At 49.1% G+C, this 23,561-nt stretch overlaps 1 long non-coding RNA gene across 2 annotated transcripts in view; it reads right to left on the reverse strand.

Annotated features, from left to right (window-relative positions):
- Positions 1–1,702: 1,702 nt before the first annotated feature.
- The window catches only part of LOC133757750 (uncharacterized), a 49,688-nt gene continuing 27,829 nt past the window's right edge, over positions 1,703–23,561 (reverse strand). For both annotated transcript variants that reach the window (XR_009865730.1, XR_009865729.1), the window contains exon 3: positions 1,703–1,873. This is a non-coding gene — a long non-coding RNA (uncharacterized LOC133757750). The remainder of the gene's footprint in view (positions 1,874–23,561) is intronic.

Here is a 23,561-nt window from a genome sequence, read left to right on the forward strand (position 1 = left end):
ACTGCTGGCCCCCTGGGCTGCTGACCTCTCCACTCCCCTTAGTCTCACCTGTGTCCCCCTCCCTCTAATTTTCATGATTTCTCCACCTGCATGTGCTTTTATTACAGCACCCAACATACTCTGCCACTCATCCTCTTCCCAGTTGGACTGTAAGCTCCTGAGGACGGAGGCCCTGAATTGACATCACAGTGTCCTGAGATCTAGCAGAGAGGACCCAGAACATCCCCCACCAAGAATGAATCAAAGGCAAGCAGCATGTTTGAGGAGGATGTGGGTGCATGGGTGCACGCTGGAGATGAGTGGATGGAGGTGTAGGGAAGCTCTTGTGAAGTTCACTGCTCTGTCACAAAGGCTCATGCCTTCACAAAGGCACAGTAGCTGGGTGGCAAAGTTCCATCACACTTGCTTCCCAATATTCCCATGAACCTTCCGGACTAACAGAAACAAAACCCAACCTTAGATGGAAATATCTGTGCGTGCTATGTGGACCATGAAGCCAAGACACTGATTCATCTGACCTTTGGCCTCTGTCACTCTCTTGCCATGGACATTTCAAGAAGAGCCATAGGATGCCGAGCTTCCCTCTCATCCCAACACACATCGTTAAGGGCCACCCAACGCCTCATCCACACACCAGTGGCCCCTGCCTTGGTCAGCCCTGGCCAGAACGACTCAGCATGGACATGCCAATCCTGCCAAGAAAGCCCAGCCACAGGCCAGATCAGTGAGTTACGGTGCCTTGGTCCTCCATTGAGGGATGTGGATGCTTGAAGGCAGCCAGCCAAAGTGAGCCCCCAGCCATGGGATCGTCTGCCTGTCCCCTGCTTGTTCCTTTACAAAATCAAAAGGCCAGCTCTTGCTTTCCTCTCTCAGAAACAGTCTAACAATGTGATGTCATGCTTCACTGGCAGTGTTTCCCATGGTAACAGCTCCCCCCCCACCCTGACATGAACCATGCACAGGACCCCTGTACTTCAACTGGAACAGAGCTAAAGGTGCATACAACAAAACAGAAAAACCTGCAAGTAGATTTTTGCACCAAGATAAACCTATCTTTTAATTCCCTCTTTCCACAAACTTTCTGACGTAACCTCTTATGCCAGGCATATATTCTATGTTTTCTCATTTAATCTCCTGAAAATCCTATAGATTAGGTATGATTGCCCCACCAACCCCATCCGAAGATGGAAGAGCTATTGCATCTAGAAAAAAGGGACTTGCCCAAGGTCACCGGGTGGTCCCAGATGACCCTGGAGTGTGTCACAAAGCAACCTGCAGCTTCTCTAAGACCACGTCAGCCACAGACAGAGATGCTGCCGCTCACCATGGTCCTCAGCCAGGAGCACAGTCCTGCCTCCCCCCTACTCCTTCCTGGCCATGGGCGTCTAATTTAATTTCACTCTGGAGCATCAATAAACGTATTATTTTAAAGGAAAACGAAAACACTGCAGAAGAACATTTGAGTATAATTTCAAGAGCAAAAGAACACAAATATCCCTTTACAAAGAAGTCCCATAATGAATAAGCTCTCCGTGTGGGGTGGCGAGAAGCAGGAAAAATAAAGTTGGATTTCCTTGGGATCAATTCAACTCTTTAATTCGGACTCTCAGTTACTAAGAAAACACTCTCCAATGCAGTCTCACCCCCACGCGATTGTATCAGACAGGAACTATGGAGGCCTTTACCAAAATCCATGCATTGCTCTTTTTTTTTTTTTTTTTTTTTTTGAAGGAGTCAGCTTTGCCATTGTTCTTTCAAGTTTTTAGGAAAGGAAGAAAGTACTCAGAATTCTCCAGACTTCTCCAGCATTCACAATTTGGTGAGGGATGTTTGTGGTCTTCTTGCCTTCTGTAAAGAACTTCAACCGAATCCCCTAGAAAAGACACATTTGTAAAAGAAAGGGAGAGTAGAGAAAACTGCAGAGGCAAATGTGGCAATTGCCAGGGGCTTGGAGACCAGGTGATGGGAGAGATTGGTGTGTGATACCTCTCCTCACCTACCATGGAGGTCACAGCCAACGCTCCTGTAACAAAAGACAGGTTACCAAAGAGCAAACTGGAATACATTTATTTCAGCTACAGTTTAAGGGACACAGAGAAGTTCAGAAATGAAGGCGCAGAGACCCAGGGGGGAACGCTGGTTTTTGTGGTTGTGGTAGGTAAAGAATGGACACCAGAGCAGAGATGTGATTGGACAGAAGGGCATGATGGACCAATCAGCCTGAGAGGGAGCTCAGCCCAGCCAGCCTGTCTGTTCCAATTCTCCTGGGACTATCTGGGTAGCCCCCCTCTTCCCAGGGGTGGAGCAGGACCCCTCGGGGATGACATGTCTCTAGAGGGTAAGGAGAAGCAACATGGTGGCCTTTTTAGGGTTTAGGGTCCACACTGCAGGGACATGGACCTTAGGTTCAATGACCTGCCTTGAAGAGAGGGATGCTGGTGTCTGGAGCTCACTCCAGGGAGAAGGAGGATCCAGATGTAGGAGGGCAAGAGGTCAGAGAAGCCTTGCCTCTGAGTCCTCCCGTTCCCTTCATTCCAAGTTCTCCATGCGTCAGGGCGCCACTTTCGGGTGCTATATTCTGAGCCCTGATGGTGACTATAGTTAGCATCCAAGTCATGTATTCTTGAAAACTGCTAAGAAAGTAGATTTTGGGGACCGATGTTCTGGCGTAGCAGTGAAAGCTGCTGCCTGCGACACTGGTTCATGTCTCAGCTGCTCTTCCAATCCAGCTCCCTGCTAAAGGCCTGGGAGAAGTAGTGGAAGATGGCCCAAGTGGTCGGGGCCCTGCCTCCCACCCAAGAGACCTTGAGGAAACTCCCAGCTCTTGGCTTTGGCCATTTGAGGAGAGGGCCAGCATATGGAAGATCCTGCTCCACGTGTCTCTCCCTCTCTCTAGAGAACTCAGATGTTCAAACAAATAAATACATAAATCTTTAAAAAGAAGATTTGTGGATGTTCCAACACACACAAAAACAGTACCTGAGATAATGCATGTTAATTTTCTCAATTTAGCTATTCCAAACATAGATATATTTCAAAAGAGCATGCTAGATAGTGTACTTGTATCAGTTTAAAAACAATTTTTAAATGAAGAATCTAAATGGAAATTAATGTTAAGAAAAACATATTGATTAATAGGAAAAATAGCAAATGTTCAATGCTGTTGACTTCCTTCAATATTTGATGTCTTGGTGCTTCCCTCCTCTGGCCACTGCTCAGCCCACCTCCCACAGCCCTGTGTAGGCTCCTGTCCCTCTGGGCTCTTTCCTCCCTGGGCTGCTTTCCTTCTAACCCTTGTCCTGGAAGGTCCAATTGAACATCACGTTTATCAACTGACCTCCAGAAAAGCCTTAGTGACCATGCAGCTTATGTAGTTGTGGGCATGCACTTGCTGGGCTATGACTTCTGGAGCAGACAGCATTTCTCAGACACTTTGTTTGCAGTGGCTGGCACCTAACAGGGAGTCACTCCATGAGGCCACTCCAAAGGGTGACTACATGACCATAACTGAAAACCTACTCAGGCCACTTCCTGAGAGCCCACTTTGGATTTAGCACAAAAGGAAGTGTTATTTGTGCCTCCACAGGTTTTCTTCAGAGGTCATGAAAAGACTCATAGCCACTGGGTAAATATGGTATTACAGTCAGCCCCCCAAATCTGTGGGCTCTGCAAACTCAGATTTAATCAACCACAGACAGAATATTCTGGAAAAGAAATCACCTTTATGCTAAACACACAGAGACCTTTTCCCTTGCTATTATTCTCTAAAAAATACAGTAAAGCAGCTATTTACATAGCATTTGCATTGTATTAGGTATTGTGAGTAATCTAGAGAGAATTTCATGTATTATATGCAAATGTCAAGCCCTTTTATAGAAGGAATTTGAGCACCCTCAGACTGGGGTATCCAGGTGGAGTCTTCAAGCCAGTGCTCTGTGAGTACTGGGGAATGACTGTACTCCGAGAGGGCCAGACTCATTCAGTGACTAACCAACACAATAGGAGACATAAAGTAACGTTTCTATAGTGAAGTCATTAAAAGACGGAACACAGGGCCGGTGTTTGGTGTAGCACTTAGATGTCATCATCTCATATCGGAGCGCCTGGGTTTTGAGTCCTGACTCCACTTCTGCTCTGACTTCCTGCTAATGCACACCCTGAAGAGCAGCAGCTCAAGTACTTGGGCTCCTGACACCCATGTGGGAGACCTGGAAGTAGTTCCTGGCTTCTGCTTTTTTGTCTGGCCCAGCACCAGCTGTTGTGGACATTTGGGAAATAAACCAGCAAGTGGGATCTCTCTCTATGTAACTCTCCCTTTCAAACAAATAAAGTAAAGGGGTTCTTTAAACAGATGGCACAAAGCCCTCTGAGACACTCTTGCCCTTGTCTTTGGCCACCCTGGCTCAGGTTGCAGATAGAGGAAGCTGGGAGACTGAATGAAGACAGTTTGTGCCATTTGAAATCATGCAAATTAGTGTATTGAGAAGAGCACCGACTCTGCAGACAGGCGAAGGCAGCTCTGCCACACATACACGTGTGTCCTAGGGCAAAGTAAGCCTGAGTACATTGAGTATGTATGGCAAGGCCCATCCTACAGTCTAGCCTACAGCTGAGCACCAGGCCGTGGGAGCTGATAGAGACCCTGCTATAATTCAGGTGTGGTTTTCTCCCCAAGGTTAGTGTGCTGAAGGCCTGGTCCCCAGAGTGGCAATGTCAACGGGGGAGCCTAGTAGGAGGTCATTAGGTCACTGGGGTACCACCTTGGGAAGATACTAAGATGGTTCTCATGGGACCTCAGTTAACTGTCACAGAAGAGTTTTGATAAAAGAGGAAGACTGATGATAGGCCTCACAGTTGAAACACCCACATCCCTCACTAGAGTACTGGGGCTCAGCCCCCAGATCTGACTCCTGAGTGCAGCTTCCTGCCAATCTGGCCCCTGGGAGGCAGTGGTGATGTTTCAATGTCTTGGGTCTCTGCCAGCCATGTAGGAGATCAGGATTGAATTCCCAGCTTGAGGCTTCAGTCATCTTGGCCACTGTTGGCATTTGTGTAGTGAATCAGCAGATGGGAGCTCCATTTACCTATTTATCACACACACAGATATACAATACACACACACACATATGTATTTCTATATTTCATTCTCTGCCTCTCAAATAAATATTTTTTTTAAAAAAGAAAACTGGCTCATCCCACTTGCTTCTTATCCTGTCACATTGTCTCTCCCTTTCACATACATGATGCAATCAGGCATGTGATACAGCAAGGGTCGCTCACCAGAGCCAAGCAGATGTCAGCACCATGCCCTTGAACCTAGAAAACTCTAGCCAAATAATCCTCTTCTTTATAGATTACCCAGCCTCCAGTACTTTGTGACAACAGCAGAAACTGGACTGATAGAGAAACTATCCTCATTATCACCATTTGGAACACTGACTCTTCCTGACACAAGGGTTTCCAGGGAACCAAAATCATAGCAAAACTGAAAAGGAAAGAAAATGGAGAATGGTAGAGACAGTGAAAATAGACAAAGCATTCTCTTTGGTCTCATTCACACCCAAATATTCACCTTTCCTGCATATTTCAAAGATGTCAGAGGTCAAAGTCAATGTTAGCGCCTTCAGGTGCAGTGAGGAGTTTGGATCCAGACTGGGCCCCTCAGCCCCTCTGCCTTGTGTACGATGAGCCCCTGCTAAGGGGAGCCCACAGGGACCAAGGGACTTCAGGGAAGCTGGGTGTGCCCAAGAGTGTGGGGAAGGGCAGGCGGGCGGGCGAGAATGCCATTTCACTGTTGCGCGGTGTTTTATTTTGCCTTGTTTATTTAAATGTGATTTTAAATTCTTAAAAAGACTATTTGAGAGGTAGAGTTACAGACAGAGAGAGCGAGAGACAGAGAGAACGGTCTTTCATCTGCTGGTTCACTCGCCAAATGGCCCCAACAGCTGGAACTGGACTGATCCAAAGATGGAAGGCAGGAGATTCTTCCAGGTCTCCTATGTGTGTACAGGGGCCCCAGCACTTGGGCCATCTTCTGCTGCATCTTCCAGGCCATAGCAGAGAGCTGGATCCGAAGAGAAGCAGCCAGGACACGAACTGGCACCCATATGGGATGCTGGCACCGCAGGTGGCATTAGTAGGCTACACCACAGCACCAGCCCCTAATTTGAAATTTTAGCCGCCACACAGTTAACTGTATATATTTATGGGGTGCGGGGGGACATTGCATAATTGGCATAGGGATCACCTCAAACGTTAATCCATCTTGGTGCAGAAACAGTCACAACCCTCCCAATTAGCTGCCTTGAAACATGCGATTCATCACTGCCAGCCACCGTAACCTGTGCTATGGAACATTAGAAGCTGTTTCTCCTGCCCAACTGCAGCCCTGGACTCATTAACGATTCTCTCTCCATCCCTCCCTTCCCCAAGCCTTCCCTCTCGTGACCACTGCTCTGCTCTCCACTTCTACACGATGGACTTTTAAATGCCATCTGGACCCAGTTTTGAGGCCTGGGCTAAAGGCTAGCTTCAGTTCCCCCTATGGAGGTCCCAGTTGAGTCCACTCAGCCCAACTACCTCCTTTTTCCTCTCTTTCACACTCTGGGCCACCATTCACCTGCCCTGATCACCCATGGCCCAGGTCCTAGCCACAGCCCCTGGGCCCCAAACCCATCAATCCTGACCCTGTTTGTGCTGCCTTGCTATTCCTTCTCAAGGAAGCCTCAATAAAGGCACTTGGCCACAGTTCCCACTTCTCCCTCAGCCCTGCCATGTCAAAGATCTGGAGTTATAACACGGCATAAAACTCTTTCTGCTGAGGCCGGCATTGTGGCATGGCGGGTAAAGCTACCACCTGCAGCACTGACAAGACATATGGACCCCAGTTTGAGTCCCGGCTGCTCCACTTCCAATCTAATCCCCTGCTAATGAGCCTGGGAAAGCAGCAGAGGATGGTCCAAGACCTTGGGCTCCTGCACCCACGTGGGAGACCTGGATGAAGCTCCTGGCTCCTGGCTCCTGGCTTCAAAACAGCCGATCTCTAGCAGTTGAAGCCATTTGGGGAGTAAATCAGGGGATAGAAGCCTTCTCTCTCTCTCTCTCTCTCTCTCTCTCTCTCTCTCTCTGCCTCTCCATAACTCTACCTTTCAAATAAATACATAAATCTTAAAAAAATACCCTCTTTCTGCTGTCTCTCTCCTCTCTAGACCTCACCCAAGGTAACGTACCTAAATCTGGCACAACTCCCAGATCAGAGTGCCCTAGGATTTTTGCTGGCATCAGCATCGTGCCCCCTCCTGGCTCCCACACCCTCTGCCACCAGGCCAGGACCACCCCATCTCTGCCGCACAGGCATCAGCCACACTCTCACCTTCTAGGTAAAGAAACAATATCATTGCCTCTGCTGCCTACATCTTGAGTTCTATCACTTTTCAGGTGGCAAAGATCTTCCACTCCCTAGAGGCAGGGACACTGGATTCAGTCAGAAATGAGCCTGCACCCGAGGCCTCCACTGAGGACAGGTCACCTCAATGCTATGGGGGTCCGTTTCCTTATTTCTAAAACACTCACAATAATGCCTGCACCCAGGGCTGTGATGGGGTGGAGAGAGAGAAGGCTATACCAGCCCATTCGCAATGCACACTCGGACAAGCCAGGGTGGTGCTTTCCCTGAGGTCCCGGGACTTGCACTCTCCGCATGGTCCATCATATCATCCTGGAGGGTGAGAGCACCTGGCTCGGGCACCTGGACGAGGCACTGCAGGAGCCTGCCCTGTCAGCGAGCCACAAGTCATCCCCAGCAACTTCAGGGCGGCTTCCTGGTCAAGCAGCTGCCAGCAATTTCCTCCTCTAAACCTAGAGCCGACTTGGCCCTCATCTTGTCCCTTTCCCAGAAACCATCCTCCGTGTCTCTCTTGCTACACGTGCGCCTCTCGTGTAAAAACACTTACTTGGCACATTTTCCCCCAAAACATCTAGCTGCCTCAACTCAAGAATTTCTACAATTCCATCTGGTTATGAAATCCCTTAAGGAAAAATCGTGATGGAAAGCTTTATGGCAGGCAAGTTGCATGGTGGAAGAACCTTGTGGCTTATAGTTTCTTGTCGGGTTTGCTTCTGAAAAGCGAAATGTATACTGAGAAATTCAGATGTCCTGAGATGTGGTTTGTCTTTGCAAAAATCACAGCATTGTGCAAAGGGGGCTGGCATTGAGCTGATTGTGAGACTGTGTCTTTGATGATGTCATTTCCCAGGGGGAGAAGCTTGGCCCCCACATCTGCTCCCCGGGGGAACCCAGGCTTCGGCTGAAATATCAATCCTCCCGCTTCAGGCAGCAAACCTGAAAGCGAACAAAAACATTCTTCCGCAGAGCAGCTTGCTCCAGAGCTGAAGAGAACTTACGGAAATTCTATCTCTACTCTTCACTAGGACTTGAGAGCATCGCAAGTGACAGGTCAGCAAATACAGTAATACTGGATCTGGATGTGGTGAGAAAGTGACTCCTCTCTTTAACCCACCTTTGTTAGTGTGAAAGGGGACCACCATGTTAAACGCCAACCTCTCTGTAAAGGGAACCGTTCTCCTGGAAGGTTCCGAGACGTGGATAGCCACAGGGCACCCCAGTGAGCCTACGATGTGAGATGGCGCCCACCTGCAGCCCACCCCGAGGCTCATGCTCCTGACCCCTCTCCAGGAGCCTCTGCAGAACTCTTGACTACTGGCCTCCACCATGCCCAAGCTCCTGTCCTCTGCACTGCATCTCCCTGGTGAACTTTCTCCCCAGGAGCTCTGGGCAGAGCTAAGCAGTCTCACTGGTCCCTGACATCTTCTCAGCCACAGTGCTGTGACCTGGACAGGGCCAGACTTTGCCTGGAATTCCCATTCACGCCTTTAGGTAAAGATGCTGTCAGGCCACTCTGCTCCCTTCATGACCTGGCTCAGGGACCTAGCCCTGGACTATGGACCCTGGTCCTCGGGGAGCACAATAAGTATCCATACCCACTGGGTATGGATGTAGACCAGGGACTTTGTGATGTCATGTGTACCCTTGCCTCAAAACTGAACTGTGCATTGAGACTATACTCTCCAGGCCAGTGTCACGGGACACTGGATTAAGCCACCGCCTTACAATGCCAGCATCCTATGTGAGCACCAGTTCAAGTTCTGGGTTGATCCAGCTCTCTGCTGATGCAGCTAGGATAGCAGCAGCAGATGACCCCGGTGCTTGGGCCTCGATGGAGTTCCTGACTCCTGGCTTCTGCCTGGCCCAGCCTGAGCATTTGCTGCCATTTGGGAAGTGAACCAGCAGGTGGAAAATCTCTCTCTCTCTCTCTCTCACTCATATTTCTATATTTCAGAAAGGCTTTTACTCTTATGTGATCATGCATTTTCCTACTGCCAGATGATATTAGAAAAATAGATTATAAAATCTCTTAAAGAAACTTTATTCTGATTGTCTTAGGGATAAATAAGAGTTTACATATATTTTTGATAATATTCTAACTATATGGTTGGTATGTCCTTTGTATAGTATGTCAGGATTAATTGCATATTTTATCTGAAGATATTTTCTCTCTAGGGAGTATCTTCATCCATTTTAACAAATTAGACCTAATAACTATTCTTCTTTGAAAATGGTGTTAATTGTTTTTATAGATATTATGTGGGTGCTTTTTTGGACTGACTTCATTTTCTTGTTTTGTAAGCCACAGCAACAACCAAACCTCTTGTCAGTTGTACTGCTTTTTCCATGAACTCTCATCAGACATTTTCACTTCTGAAAATTCTCAGTGGGGGGCCAGCGCTCTGGGCCAGTAGGTTAATCCTCCACCTACGGGTGCCATCATCCCATGTGGGCGCCAGTTCTAGTCCCGGCTGCTCCTCCTCTGATCCAGCTCTCTACTGTGGCCTGGGAAAGCAGTGGAGGATGACCCAAGTCCTTGAGCCCCTGCACCCCTGTGGGAGACTGGGAAGAAGCTCCTGGCTCCTGGCTTTGGATCAGCGCAGCTCCGGCTGTTGCGGCCATTTGGGGAGTGAACCAACGGACGGAAGATCGTTCTCTCTGTCTCTCCCTCTCACTGTCTGTAACTCTACCTCTCAAATAAATAAATAAAATCTTTTTTAAAAAAGAAAATTCTCAAATTCTTAGCAAATATTAAATGCAGCCATTGCAAGTCTTTCGTCCTCTCCTTCCCTAAAAAGCATCAGGCTCAGATGGCATTGCCTACACCACGCTAATGGGCCCAGTCAGAATTCCCAGAGCTCAGTCAAGTGGATGAGGTCTTGAGGAAGCCATGCAGAAACGTTCACGAATCCACTGGCCCAAAATCTAGAAGAATCCACTCCACAGGACTGAACAAACTGACAGGGACCATGGTTTTCTATGGGATGTTGTTGATGCTTTCATGCTCTATTTTCTTTTCTTTTCTTTTTTTTTTTTATTATTTTTGACAGGCAGAGTGGACAGTGAGAGAGAGAGATAGAGAGAAAGGTCTTCCTTTTTGCCGTTGGTTCACCCTCCAATGGCCGCCGTGGTTGGCGCGATGCGGCCGGCGCACCGCGTCGATCCGATGGCAGGAGCCAGGTGCTTCTCCCGGTCTCCCATGGGGTGCAGGGCCCAAGCACTTGGGCCATCCTCCACGGCACTCCCTGGCCACAGCAGAGAGCTGGCCTGGAAGAGGGGCAACCGGGACAGAATCCAGCACCCCGACCGGGACTAGAACCTGGTGTGCCGGTGCCACTAGGCGGAGGATTAGCCTATTGAGCCGCGGCGCCGGCCTTCATGCTCTATTTTCTAGCTACACAGGGTGAGTTCTTTTGCTTTTCCTTCAGCTGTCTATAACTCACAACAGTCTTTTTTTAAGATAATTTATTTAGAAAGTCAGAGTTAGAGAGAGAGAATCTTTCTCCCACAGGTTCACTTCCCAGATGGCCACAAAGGCCAGTTCTGGGCCAAGCCGAAGCCAGGAGCCAGGGGCTTCTTCCAGGTCTTCTTTCAGGTCTCCCATTTGGGTAACAGGGACCCAGGTATTGTCATCATCTTCTGTTGCTTTCCCTGGGCTATTAGCATGAAGCTGCATTGGAAATGGAGCAGCCAGGGCACAGACTGGTGCCCATATGGGATGCCAGAGTCACAGGTGGCAGCTTAACCTACTTCGCCACAACCTCACTTCCATGTAAGTCACAGCAATTTGAAACACTGCTAAGGGATACCATATCATCCTGGCCTGAACCCTCCAGAATCCACCCTATGGCATATTCCTATTTTTCACAGCAGTACAATTGTTTATCAAAGTTTAATAAGAAGATTTCTTCCTTGTAACAGAACACACTTGAAACATTGGTTACAGAACCAAGGCTATGCCTGAGAGGTGATATTTGAGAATGATAGTCACTTAATCAGACACAAACAGACTCTTCTAAGGAACAGAGATTGACTGTGCGACAGTCAATAAATCCCCCCCACCCCAGGAAAACCAGTTTGGTACCAGATTATTCTTATAGGCTCCTGACAAGTCTAGGAGACTTGGGATATTTGGGAGATCTTCAGAAGAATTTGTTCAAATTTATAGGCGCTGAGAGTGAAAGCTGGTGGCTTGCTCCTGCCTCAGCTTCCTAACCCAAGAGGTGCTTAGAAATCTAACCTGAGTTTTCCTGGGAAAGCCTCCAGCGTGGCAAGTCTGAGAAGGCCTGGCAGTAAACTGGCACTGCTGCTGCACACAGAGCCACAGACAGCATCTAACGGGACCCACCATGCCTTGTAACGAAGAACCAGCTTTCCTCGATACAATCTGTAATCAAAAGATGGACTTCACAAATCTGGCACGCTACCCGCAGGTGACTGGACACACACAGTCTCTGGAAAGGCATCTCCTGATTTTATCTGAGCTCAAAATAATAAGAATCCAGCCAGCATTCAGAACTAGGTAGTGCCCACGTGGCTCTCAAGCCCTTGAAACATTGCTGATATGAGTTGTGTGTGAATGACACATCAGATTTCACACCTAGTATGGAAAACAAAATGGAAAGCATCTCCTTAATAGTTCTACACTGAGGGGCTGGCACTGTGGCGTAGTGGGTTAAGCTGCCACCTGCAGTGCCAGCATCCTTTATGGGCATGGGTTCGAGACCTGGCTGTTCTACTTTGATCCAGCTCTCTGCTATGGCCTGGGAAAGCAGTGGAAAATGGCCCAAGTCTTTAGGCCCCTCCACCCACGTGGGAGACCCGGAGGAAGCTCCTGGCTTCAGATTGACGCAGCTCCAGCCATTGCAGCCATTTGGGAAGTGAACCAGCAGATGGAAGACCTCTCTCTCTCTGACCTCTCTTTCTCTCTCTCTCGCTTTCTGCCTCTCCTTCCCTTTCTGTGTAACTCTGACTTTCAAATAAGTAAATAAATCTTTAAAAAGATAGTTCTACACTGATTCTATACTGATAGGTTAATAGTCTAGGTAATAAAAAAGATCAGTAAAATTAGTTTCACTTTCTCCTTTTGAATGTAGCTTCCAGAAAAAACTTGAAATCCCATTGATGGCTTCCGTTCTATTTCTGTGGGACAGTGCTGTGAGTCTGGACTCTTATGTAAATATAGAATTCGAATCAACACAAAGTGAACCCTTAGGAGCCTGCTTCGCAAGGATCAACCATTCCCAGTTCTCTCCCCTCTTGTCACTGGAATCCCCAGAGGCAAGATCCCTGAGCTGCAACTTCAAAAGCTGGACCATGGCAGTAATTCCTGGTAATCCATAGGCTCCCACCTGCTGACAGACACCAGCCCCATGTCAGAACCTGACAAGACCTAGGATGCTGCCACCCCTGGAGACTGCAGGGCCCCAAAGCAAGTTGACTCCAAGGCCTGGGGAGAAGGGAGGCCCCAACCCCCTGCAGCCCAACCCTCCCAAGGCCCGGCTTTCACACCCCTCCTCTTTTTTCCTTTCCCTGGGGAGGGCTCTTCATTACAGAGCCACTGTCACTCACTCTGCTCCCAGGGACTCCCGCTGGCCCTGCATTCCCTTGTAAATGACCACCTGGGGCTCTGGCTGGCCTTTGGGCCTTGCTTAGGAGGGCAGGAACGGCTGGGCAGGGAGGACATTTCTGGGGCTGGGGGACAGTGATGGCAGTGATAGGGTCCCCCACCCCCCTGAGGCCATTTGGAAAGGGAGAGGCTCTGTGTGTTGTCTCTGGTTTTTACTTCTGTCTTTCAGGCACTCCAGGAAGGCTATGTAGGAGCATCCTGGACTCCTGGCTGCTGAGAACACACACACACACACACATACACCCCGCCTACAAGCCTGGGAGAGTCTGGAGGCCACAGTGGAAGGGTGCAGCATATGGCAAAGAAGAACCAAGTGGAATCCAGCACATCAACCTGAGTTAACTCAGCAGGCAAATCACAGGCTGAGTGCCTGTCACTCTACAGTCTGTGAACCTTAGCACAGAACTATCACTAATCTGCTTTTGCTAATGAGACTTCTGTGCAGGACATGCAAATCTGTCTTCAGACTTCAATTATAGCACACAGAGGGCCTGAGGCCCCCCGGCGAGTCCCAGTTCTGCTGCTTCCTTCTGATCCGAAAACCACACATTCCAATCCAGATCTCCCTTCCCACTTAATATTATATTCCTGATAGTCCTGTTTCCTCTAGATCTTTGAGATCTTAAAATATGGGAAAATATTCATTTTCCTTTTGATATTTTTCATATGTCTTACAAGTATATAGTACCCCCCCCCCCATGAAAAAATGAACAAACAGACAACACACACACAAAAAAAAGATCAGAAAGTAGATGGCAGGGTTGTGGGGCCGCCCAGCAGTGGCCTGGGCCATCTGAGCCAGGTCCAGACAAAGGACCCAGCAGGATGGAAAGCTTGGCCATGGGAGAGGGACTGAGTAAATAAGCAATAGATTGAGGAAAGGGAGTCGGGGTCTGTACTGTGGAAGAAGAGATTTACAGAACAGGGGAAGGCTAGCATGAACACGGGGGGTGGGGTTGGCCTGAAATATGAGATACAATATCAACTCATGATTTTGGAGATATAGATGTGTGTGGGTGTGTGTATAGATGTAGAGACAGACATATAAAGTATATTTCCTAATGCTATCCCCAGATGCCTGAGAACAGGGCCCTCAAGTAACAAAGGCTACAGTTATATTCCAGATTTTGGATCCAAACAAAATCCTGTACTACTGAAAGGAATCAGGGCTCCTTGGGGGAGATGGCTGCTTCAGGGCTGGAGCAGAGAAAGTACAAGAAAGTTCACAAAGAATATCAAAGGCATCCCAAAAAAGACACAGGAGCCAGATGGACAGGACTCTCGGGCCAAATCCAAGACAATGTGAACATGAAAACAAATGATGATATCAGTGAATTATAGTGATTGAGTAAAATAGGAATTCATGAAAACTATCGCGTTAATAATAATTTTTAAAATTGCTCCTTTCATAGAACTATAATCAATTATTGCAGGAAGATTAATAACAATTGAAAACCACTTTTCAACAGACATCTGTTCTTCTGGAAAGATACTTCCAAAGATCCTAAAACTTAAGAGGGTGAACAGATGAGGAATGAGATTCTCGATAGTTTCAGAGTCATCTCCACACTAAATACTTACTGATTACAAAGGGAATCAAGAGTAACATTAGAGTAGAGAAACTTAGCATCAAGAATCTTAACCTTGTGCCCTAAGTTAATGAGGAATACTGGCATCAATTTGCCTGCCAATAAGATGCAGTGGAGGGCCGGCACCGTGGCTTAATAGGCTAATCCTCCGCCTTGCGGTGCCGGCACACTGGGTTCTAGTCCCAGTCAGGGCATCGGATTCTGTCCCGGTTGTCACTCTTCCAGGCCAGCTCTCTGCTGTGGCCAGGGAGTGCAGTGGAGGATGGCCCAAGTGCTTGGGCCCTGCATCCCATGGGAGACCAGGAGAAGCACCTGGCTCCTGCCATCGGAACAGCGAGATGCGCTAGTCGCAGCGGCCATTGGAGGGTGAACCAACGGCAAAGGAAGACCTTTCTCTCTGTCTCTCTCTCTCTCTCACTGTCCACTCTGCCTGTCAAAAAACAAAAACAAAAAAGATGCAGCGGAGAACCCAATGCCATGCCTGCAATATTCTGGTCAGAACAGGAGAGTGCTTCAAAATGTGCCTGGATAATGCAGTCAATGACAAGCATATTTTAGTGCAAAAAACTTTGAAACCCATGCATACAAGGAGTCATCAAAAGTATGTGAAGGGGGCAGGTATTTGGCACAGTGGTCAATATGCTACCCACATGCCATGTCGTCCTGGCTCCACTTCCTATTCCAGCTTCCTGCTCTGTGCCCTCTGGGAGACAGTGGGTCCCTTCCATCCACTAAAAGACTTGGATTAAATTTCTCCTGGCTTCAGCTTCTCCCAGCCCCAGCTGTTGCAGGCATCTGGGGAGTAAACCAGTAGATTGAAAATCTCTGCCTTCCTCTGTCTCTGTCTCTCAGCTTGTCAAATAATTTAAAAACTTTTCAAGATATTTTTAAAGTTTATGAAATTTGCATGTATGATAAATATGCATGGATTTAAAAAATTGTTTCACAAAAATAAGTTTTTTATTTATTTCCAATTTTTTTCAAAACACTTTCTGAAATGCCCTCCAATGTATTAACTCTGTCTAAGTATGAGGAAACATCAGACCATCTCAAATGGAGGGATATTCTGTAACATTATTAGAAAGTAATTTTCAATAATAGCAAGGTCACAAAATTCAAGGAAAGACTGAGAAATTGTTCCAGAATGGAGAAGGTTAAAAGAATAAAAGCAAATAGGTACAATGTATGATCCTGGATTAGCTATTTCTTAGATTTACTGTTGGGAAAATTGAAGAAACTTTAATGGGAATTTCTGTGCTATTCTTGAAACCTTTTCTGTTACAAATTGTTTCTAAAAAAATTTTTTTTTTGACAGGCAGAGTGGACAGTGAGAGAGAGAGACAGAGAGAAAGGTCTTCCTTTGCCGTTGGTTCACCCTCCAATGACCACCATGGCCAGCGCATCTCGCTGATCCGAAGCCAGGAGCCAGGTGTTTCTCCTGGTCTCCCTTGGGGTGCAGGGCCCAAGCACTTGGGCCATCCTCCACTGCACTCCCTGGCCACAGCAGAGAGCTGGCCTGGAAGAGTGACAACCAGGACAGAATCTGGCGCCCCGATCGAGACTATAACCCAGTGTGTCGGCACTGCAAGGTGGAAGATTAGCCTGTTGAGCCGTGGCACCAGCAAATTGTTTCCAAATTTTTTTTCAAGATGTGTTTATTTGAAATTCAGAGTTACAGAGAGGGAGAGACAGAAAGAGGTCCTCCATCTGCTGGTCCTCTCCCCAGATGGCTACAATGACCAGCACCAGGCCAGACCAAAGCCAGGAGTCAGGATCTTCTTCCAGGTCTTCCATGTGGGTGGCAGGGGCCCAAACACCTGGGCCATCTTCCTCTGCCTTCTCAGACCACCAACAGGGAGCTGGATGGGGAAGACAAGCAACCTGGACATGAACCAGCGTCCATATGGGATGCTGACGCTGCAGGTGGTGGCTTAACCCACTATGCCACAAGCCCCATATTGTTTCTAATCTTTTAAAAAATGTTAAGTCTATTATGCCTTCTCATTGTTGCTTGTGACTGATAAAAACGATCTTATTGCTTTTACTTTTTAAAGATTTATTTATTTTATTTATATTATTTGAAAGGCAAGGTGATAGAGAGGGAGAGGCAGAGATATACAAAGACAGAGAAGGAAGTTCCATCAGGTAGTTCACTCTCCAAAAGCCTTCAACAGCCAGGCAAGGCCAAAGCCAGGAGCCAGGAACTCCATCTTAGTCTTCTCTGTGCATGGCCATCATCTGCTGCCCGCCATGTACATTAGCAGGGAGCTGGAACGGAGACATGGAGTAGCTGGGACTTGAACCAGCACTCCGTTATGGGCTGCAGGTGTCCCAAAGAGTGGCCTAAACTGCTACACCACAACAGCTGCCCCCCTTGTTTTCAAATGCATGTTGTGTATGTGATATACATGGATGATAGAGATAGATGGATAGATAGATAATAAACTTTCAGTTAAATACATATGTTCATGAGATGACATCACACAAACATCACAGACACGACTTATCCATCAGGTAACTTTTTCTTAAGCACCCCAAGAATCTTTGGAACACAGCGGGAACCCTGTCATGCCTCACATGAATTCAGACTTCTGTCTCCATTATAGAAGTGTCTAAACTGTGCTATTGAGCAACACATTGGAACTGACAAACTTGCATTTCAGGAAGTCCTGAGTCACAATCTTTCAAAACCTGTGGCTCCTCTGAAGCTATGGTCAAGGGCTCTGTGAACTTCTGACGGGCTCATCTTCAGTTTAGACAAGACAAGTACAGATTAGAAAATCCTTCCTTTGCATTCCACCTTTGTTGTAAGGACTGTACACCTGGTTCGTTAGTGTACCCCGCTCCTTGGGTTCTTCAGCCCCTGAAAGTCTTCGAGTTAGCCCAGCTGCCCTCCCACGGGGCGGGCATCCAGGGCCCTGTGCTCTGGGGGCTCTCTCACAGCTACACAGAGGGGCAGACTGGAGCTGAGCTGGGCCCCAGCCTCACAGAGGCCATGGGAAGAGCAGGTCAGAACCAGGCGGTGCTCCCTGCACTTTCCTGGGTGACTCAGCTATGGGCCCTTCCTCTGAACATCTCTTTCCTACCCTGCCAACCTCTAGAGAAACCACTTTTGCACCATTCCAGAGCATTCTAGGAAGTAACACATCAATACGAACATTTTGACATCTAACCTGAAAGCACAAAGGGACTGAATAGTGTGATCTGAAATACTAAGCACAGCTTTTGCTTTCAGAATCCTCAAGGGTGCTCTTTCTGCTCCCAAATCTCTGAGCCTCTGCTCCTGGTTTCTGAGTTTGACCCAAACTCCGTGACAGTCAGTGAGCCCTTTTGTCCATCAACAAAACAGCAGAGGGGTGGGGTGGGGGGCGGTAAGGAAGGCCCCCTCCCATGAAGCATTCACACCAGATGACATCGTAGAAGGGTCTTCTTCACCAAAGACCACAGCCCCCTCCTAACTGAGACTCTGACCTGCACGTGGCTGGACAATGCAATACCCCTTAACCTCAGGACAGGCTTCGGTGGCTGGTGTGCCTTTAATTCATGATTTTTTACAAAGAGATTTATTTATTTATTTGAAAATCGGAGTTACAGAGAGAGAGGAGAGGCAGAGAAAGACCTTCCATCCACTGGTTCACTTCGTAGATGGCTGCAACAGCAAAGGCTGGGCCAGGTTGAAGGCAGGAGCCTGGAACTCCATCAGGGTCTCCCACGTGGGTGGCTAGGCCATTAGCAGGGAGCTGGATCAGAAGTGGAGCAACCAGGACACAAACTGGCACCCATAATGGATGCCAGCGTTTTCATAGGCTAAAGTTTAACCAGCTGCACTACAGCACCAGTCCTGTTTAACTTTCCAAAATATTGCAGTGCCTTAGCTTCTCCCCAACCCCAAGAAAGGTCCTTGTGACCCTGATATTCTTCTTGACTGATGTCTTTGTAACTGATGTTTTCTGTTATTCCCCAAAACACCTTGTTCTAAATCCTGGATGTTGCTGTCAACTGTGAATGAATTGGGGCCCCTGTGCTCCTGCCCTGGATTTGTTTCCCAGATGCCCTCAGCAAGTTTGCAGCCTGGAAGGTTTTGCAATCCCTTATTTAAAGGCCTGAATGAAGTCTTTCTGTGTAATGCAATCATTCCAGCGTTGGGTCTGGCCCTCGGGCCTGGATATTTATTTTCACATCTTGACCCAAGGTGAGCTGGCTTTCGTAGCTGTGCCTGCAATGTGTTCTTCAGACACTGTTGTGTGTAATGGGCGGACTGTGCCACAGGCAGCACAGAAGCAGAGCGTACACAAATCGATATTTGCACAAAGCCCCAAGTCAGTTTCACAGGCAGCACTTCTGAACAGAAGCCGCTCTCCTCACAGCCTCTGGGAAGGTTCTATCTCCTGGCACATGGTGTGAGACAGCAGGGTTCTTAGCAGATGGTGCCAGTGGGCGGAGGTGGGGGTTGGGAGTCAGCTGAATGGGGGACGGATTGGCTGAATGGCCACCGCCAGGCAGGTCCCAAAAGTTCCATGCTAGTGGGAAGCAACCGGGAAGTTCCAGCTCCAGGTAAGGGCCGGCCCTGGCAACAGAAAGAACGGCCGCAGCCGAGGCACCTGCCCACTTGGCCCCATACCTGTTCTCTCTTTCCCTTCTTTGTTTGTTTTTAGTCCCCGTTGAGCATTTGCTGGTTTTAAGGTAGATTAAAACCCACAGATCAGCCGCTGTGCAGGTGTGTGGTGGGGGGCAGTGAGGAGAGGCCTCTGCAACCATCCCAGGCCCCCTTAGGAAAGCAGAGGCTCTGAGGCGCAAAGCTCTGCAGAGGTAGGCTGCAGGCTGGGGTGGAGCCAACAGGAGGAGTGGGGCAGGGGAGGCTGCGTGGTAGACAACTTGACATCTCCGTTCTCTGCACCAGCAGCTGGGCAGTGGCAGGGAGAGCTAGTAGAGGGCGGCAGGGGGCGGACACAGCTCCAGGACCGCCATCCCAGCCCGCAGCACCACGACATGTGGTCTGCATTGGCACTCTCACCCTTGCAGAGGTAGGAGAGGGGATTTTAATGTCAAAATCAGAAAAGCAACTTTCCTCTCACCTCGGCAGTCTCCCCAACGCAAGGCTTCCCTTACTCACTGCACACTGAGAACTCCAAAACACGTGACTACACCCCATCCACATTCACAGACATGCCTGCCCTTGGGACAGCTTGGGACAGCATCCAGGCCTAGGCAGCCCTCCCTGCCCAGAGAATTCCCTGACAGCTCCCTCCAGGAACCCCTATTCCAGGCACCTGAGCCACAGGGCCCTCTGGGGTGCCTGCCTTAACCATCCAGGGTGCCCCATCTCTAAGCCTCTGAAGAACACCAGTTCAGGGCCCAGGTCTCCTGCTCCATGCCCTGTAGGGACCTCCTGGGCAAATCCTGTCCCCCCTGACCCTCTCCCTCTTGGCCCCACAGCCTTTAGGGTCATCAGGTGCACAGTGCGACAAGTCGACTACCTTCTCTCCCTTCTGTTGCTTTTCAACTGCCTAGGGCTCTGCTCCGCCCTCCTGCCCACCCTCACCAGGCCTCTCTGCCCAGCCAACATAGTCTCCCACTGCCTTCCCAGCCTGAAGGACCTCTTGTTTCTTGTCAGCTCCCAGTGAGTTCCCACCTATCGGGTAGGGACTTTAGCCTTCAGCTCCACAGACACTCCCTGGGTTGTGTCCTCCCACCCCCCCCCCCAGCTCTGATGACAGCTATACCCATCACCAGCACCACTTTCGGGAGCACATGGACCCTGCACTGTTCCCCCAAAGCTTCGATCCAGGTTGTAGGGTCACGTTGTGCTGTGTGATTGTCGTCTCTCTCTCCCCCAGACCCTCCTGTCCACAGATTTGCCCAACTCCATGTCGCCAATGCCCAGCCCATGCCTGTCGTGTTTTCTGTGCTCAGCCCAGGTTTGGAAAACAAACTCACATGTGAACGACAGAAAGAAGGGAAAGCATGCTGGGTTTGAGGTCACTGTTTTTTAGGTCAAGGTGATCTTAAGTTTGAGTAAATGTAAATATAATATATATACATATATACATATTAGTGAGATAAAAATAATCCGTAGATGGGAAAGTGGAAGGAATGGGTGCGCGATACAGTACCATCACTGTTGCTATTGGTCTAACCAGACTTTGGTTTTGTCCCAGGGAAGGTCTGAGCAGCAATCCCAGCGATCGTGCTGAGCAACGTGGAGTCTTTGTCTTCAGGAGGCCTGGGGAGGTTAGGCTATGAAAACCCTGCACACCTCCCCTTGCTCCTGAAAATAGACACATGGTGTGACTTACAAGGTATCTCCAAAACACCATTAAATGTGCCCTTTTAAAATTCATTTATTTGAAAGGTAGACTGAGAGAAAGAGAGGGAGAGAGAGAGAGCAAGAATCTTCCATCTATTGCTTCACTCCCCAAATGGTCACAATGGCTGGAGCTGGGCCAGGTCAAAGCCAAGGCCAGCAATTCCATCCAGGTCTCCTGCATGGGTAGCCAGGACTCAAGTACTTGAGTCATCTTCCACTGCCTTCTTTGACACATTAGCAGGGAGCTGAATTACAAGCGGAACAGCCAGGATGGGAACTGGCACTCTGATACAGGAGGCCTGCGTCAAAGGCAGCAGATCAACCCGCTGCACCACAACACCAACCCCAAAACGTGTCCTCTGCCACCTGTGAAGTCCACGAGGAAACAGAAACCAGTTCCAGTTAAAGGCCGCAAGGGCTTTGAAGAGAGGATCACTCTGTTCTGTGTTATCCTGGCTGATGGTCGTGATTCAGATTCTCACGTCCAAGAGGCCACATCCTGGGGAAAGTGATGTCAGCCCCATCCAACATCATGCTTTGCTCACGTTGACCTTCACCTTGTCCTCACCCCGGCCTGTGTGTTCCCTGTGAGATCAGAGAGGGGCTGATGTGAGCAGTGCCCCATCAGACTCCTTCTTTGTGATCCTCCTAGGGAGCAGGGCTCGGCTTCACCCAGGCTCGGGGGAGGGACCAGGCGACAGGACAGCAGAGTGACACACGAGACTGTTCCCATCCTAACGCAGCCACTCAAGACACCAGCAGGGACAGGCAACAGCCCCAAGCATCTCACGTCAGCAGCCACTTCCTGTGACTCGGCCGGTGGTAACACACATACCTGCCTCCTGGGAATCCAGCACAGGCAGCCCCAGATTTCCAAGCCAACCACCCGAGAACGTCAACCTCTGAAACCCACAGAATCCCAGGGACACAGGAGCTGCTCTGTCCCAGCATGAGCTGGGGACTGAAAGCTTCTGTCTCTGAAGACCTCAAGCCACAGGACCTGTCAAGGCAGCTGCAGAGGGCCGAGGACTGACCGCGTCTGCTCCCTCCAGCCGTGCGGGGCCCCGCAGCCCTGCCCACCCCAGTGGCAGGAGTGTCTGATGGACGACGCTCAGGCCTCACCCCACAAACACAGCCACTGCTCTGCTCTGCTCCGTGCTCCCACCTCCCCTGCTCAGAGCCAGCAGGCAGGCTTTGTTCACTGCAGAAACCACGTGGGGGACTTGAAAGGAGACACATCCTCTGACTTTTTGGGCTGCCCCAGGCTAATTCCTGATGGAGAACCCGAGTCCCCGCACACCACCCCTTTGAGTTTAACTGATGGGGTGAAATGTGATGGAATCAAGAGAAACATTCCAGAGTGGGCGCATACAAGTTCCATGGTGTGTAAGAGATGCAGGAACTCCAGGTAGAGGCTGCACTGGCTGCCCATAAGTCAGTCTTCAGCCAGAGAGTGTGGAGTGTCTCCTTGCACAGCAACCAGGGTGGAGGGATCCCTCAGGCCTGGGCAGCAGTTCACAGGGTCAAAGCTGTTTCAGGCTCCTCCTCATCCAGAGACCACCCTCATCCTCACAGATGCAGGCTGGCATCCACCCTGAGCTGTGATTACTGCCCTGCCCCCATTTCAGAAAGCAAGGGAGGATGGCAAAGGCACACACAGCCTCTGCTCCACTTTGAAGGAGCTTTGCCAAAGCCGTATCCAACTGACCTCTGCTGATCACGTGGCCAGAGCTGTCCTGGGGCCAACACTCAGCAAGCTTGCTGGGAACAACAGGTCTTTTAGCTGAAATGACTGCCACTTACCACAAGACTGGAGTTCCGCTAAGAGAAGATGTTGGTACCCAGCTTGCAACGCTTGCCATGCAAGTCAACATGAACCTAGGCACGCAGACACACACACACACACAATATACACACATATACATTCAACACATGTACATCTGCAACACACATATGCATATGTGTATACATGCATGCACACATGTGTGATGTGCTTATGTATCTGTATTTGCAGGCACTAAAAATGCACATGCATACATACAAATGCAACATGCCCATATATGTGTTCACACATCTATGTGAGCACACACATGTAGCCACACATGCACGTGCATACACATGTGTACACATACACACTGTAGTACTGAGGGCAAACTCGAGTGGCCCAAGGCAGGATTCTGAGAAACCCACAAATCCATGATCTTCAAATGAATGTACTGCCCTCAGTCTATTTCAAAAAGCCAAGTTTTCTGGTGAGGTGTTGCAAATATAACCTCTCAGGAAGTGATTTCGTCAAGCATCCCTCAAAGTCAATGTGAAAAACGAACGTAACCAGCGGGAATTGTGTTCGGTTGTGACTTGCAGCCCCTCCAAAAGCTCCACACAGTGAGGTGTGGGGAGTGTGGACGCTCTCAGGTCCCTTCCAAAGCCAGAGCTGCCTTTAGGAGGACAGCGGGGCTGGGGGACATAGCAGCAGCCTCAGCGGGAGCGGAGGGGCTTCAGCTGTCACCGCCACCACTTCCTGACTCCGTCACTGCCCCAGCTGAGTCTCAGAAGCTGGAGGTGTGGCCTACACAGCAGAGACCCCGCTCGTAGACTAGTACTTAGGAAAGCCGTTGGCAAACTCTGTCT

The sequence above is a fragment of the Lepus europaeus genome, chromosome 4, assembly GCF_033115175.1.
Source record: "Lepus europaeus isolate LE1 chromosome 4, mLepTim1.pri, whole genome shotgun sequence".
NCBI lineage: Eukaryota > Metazoa > Chordata > Mammalia > Lagomorpha > Leporidae > Lepus > Lepus europaeus.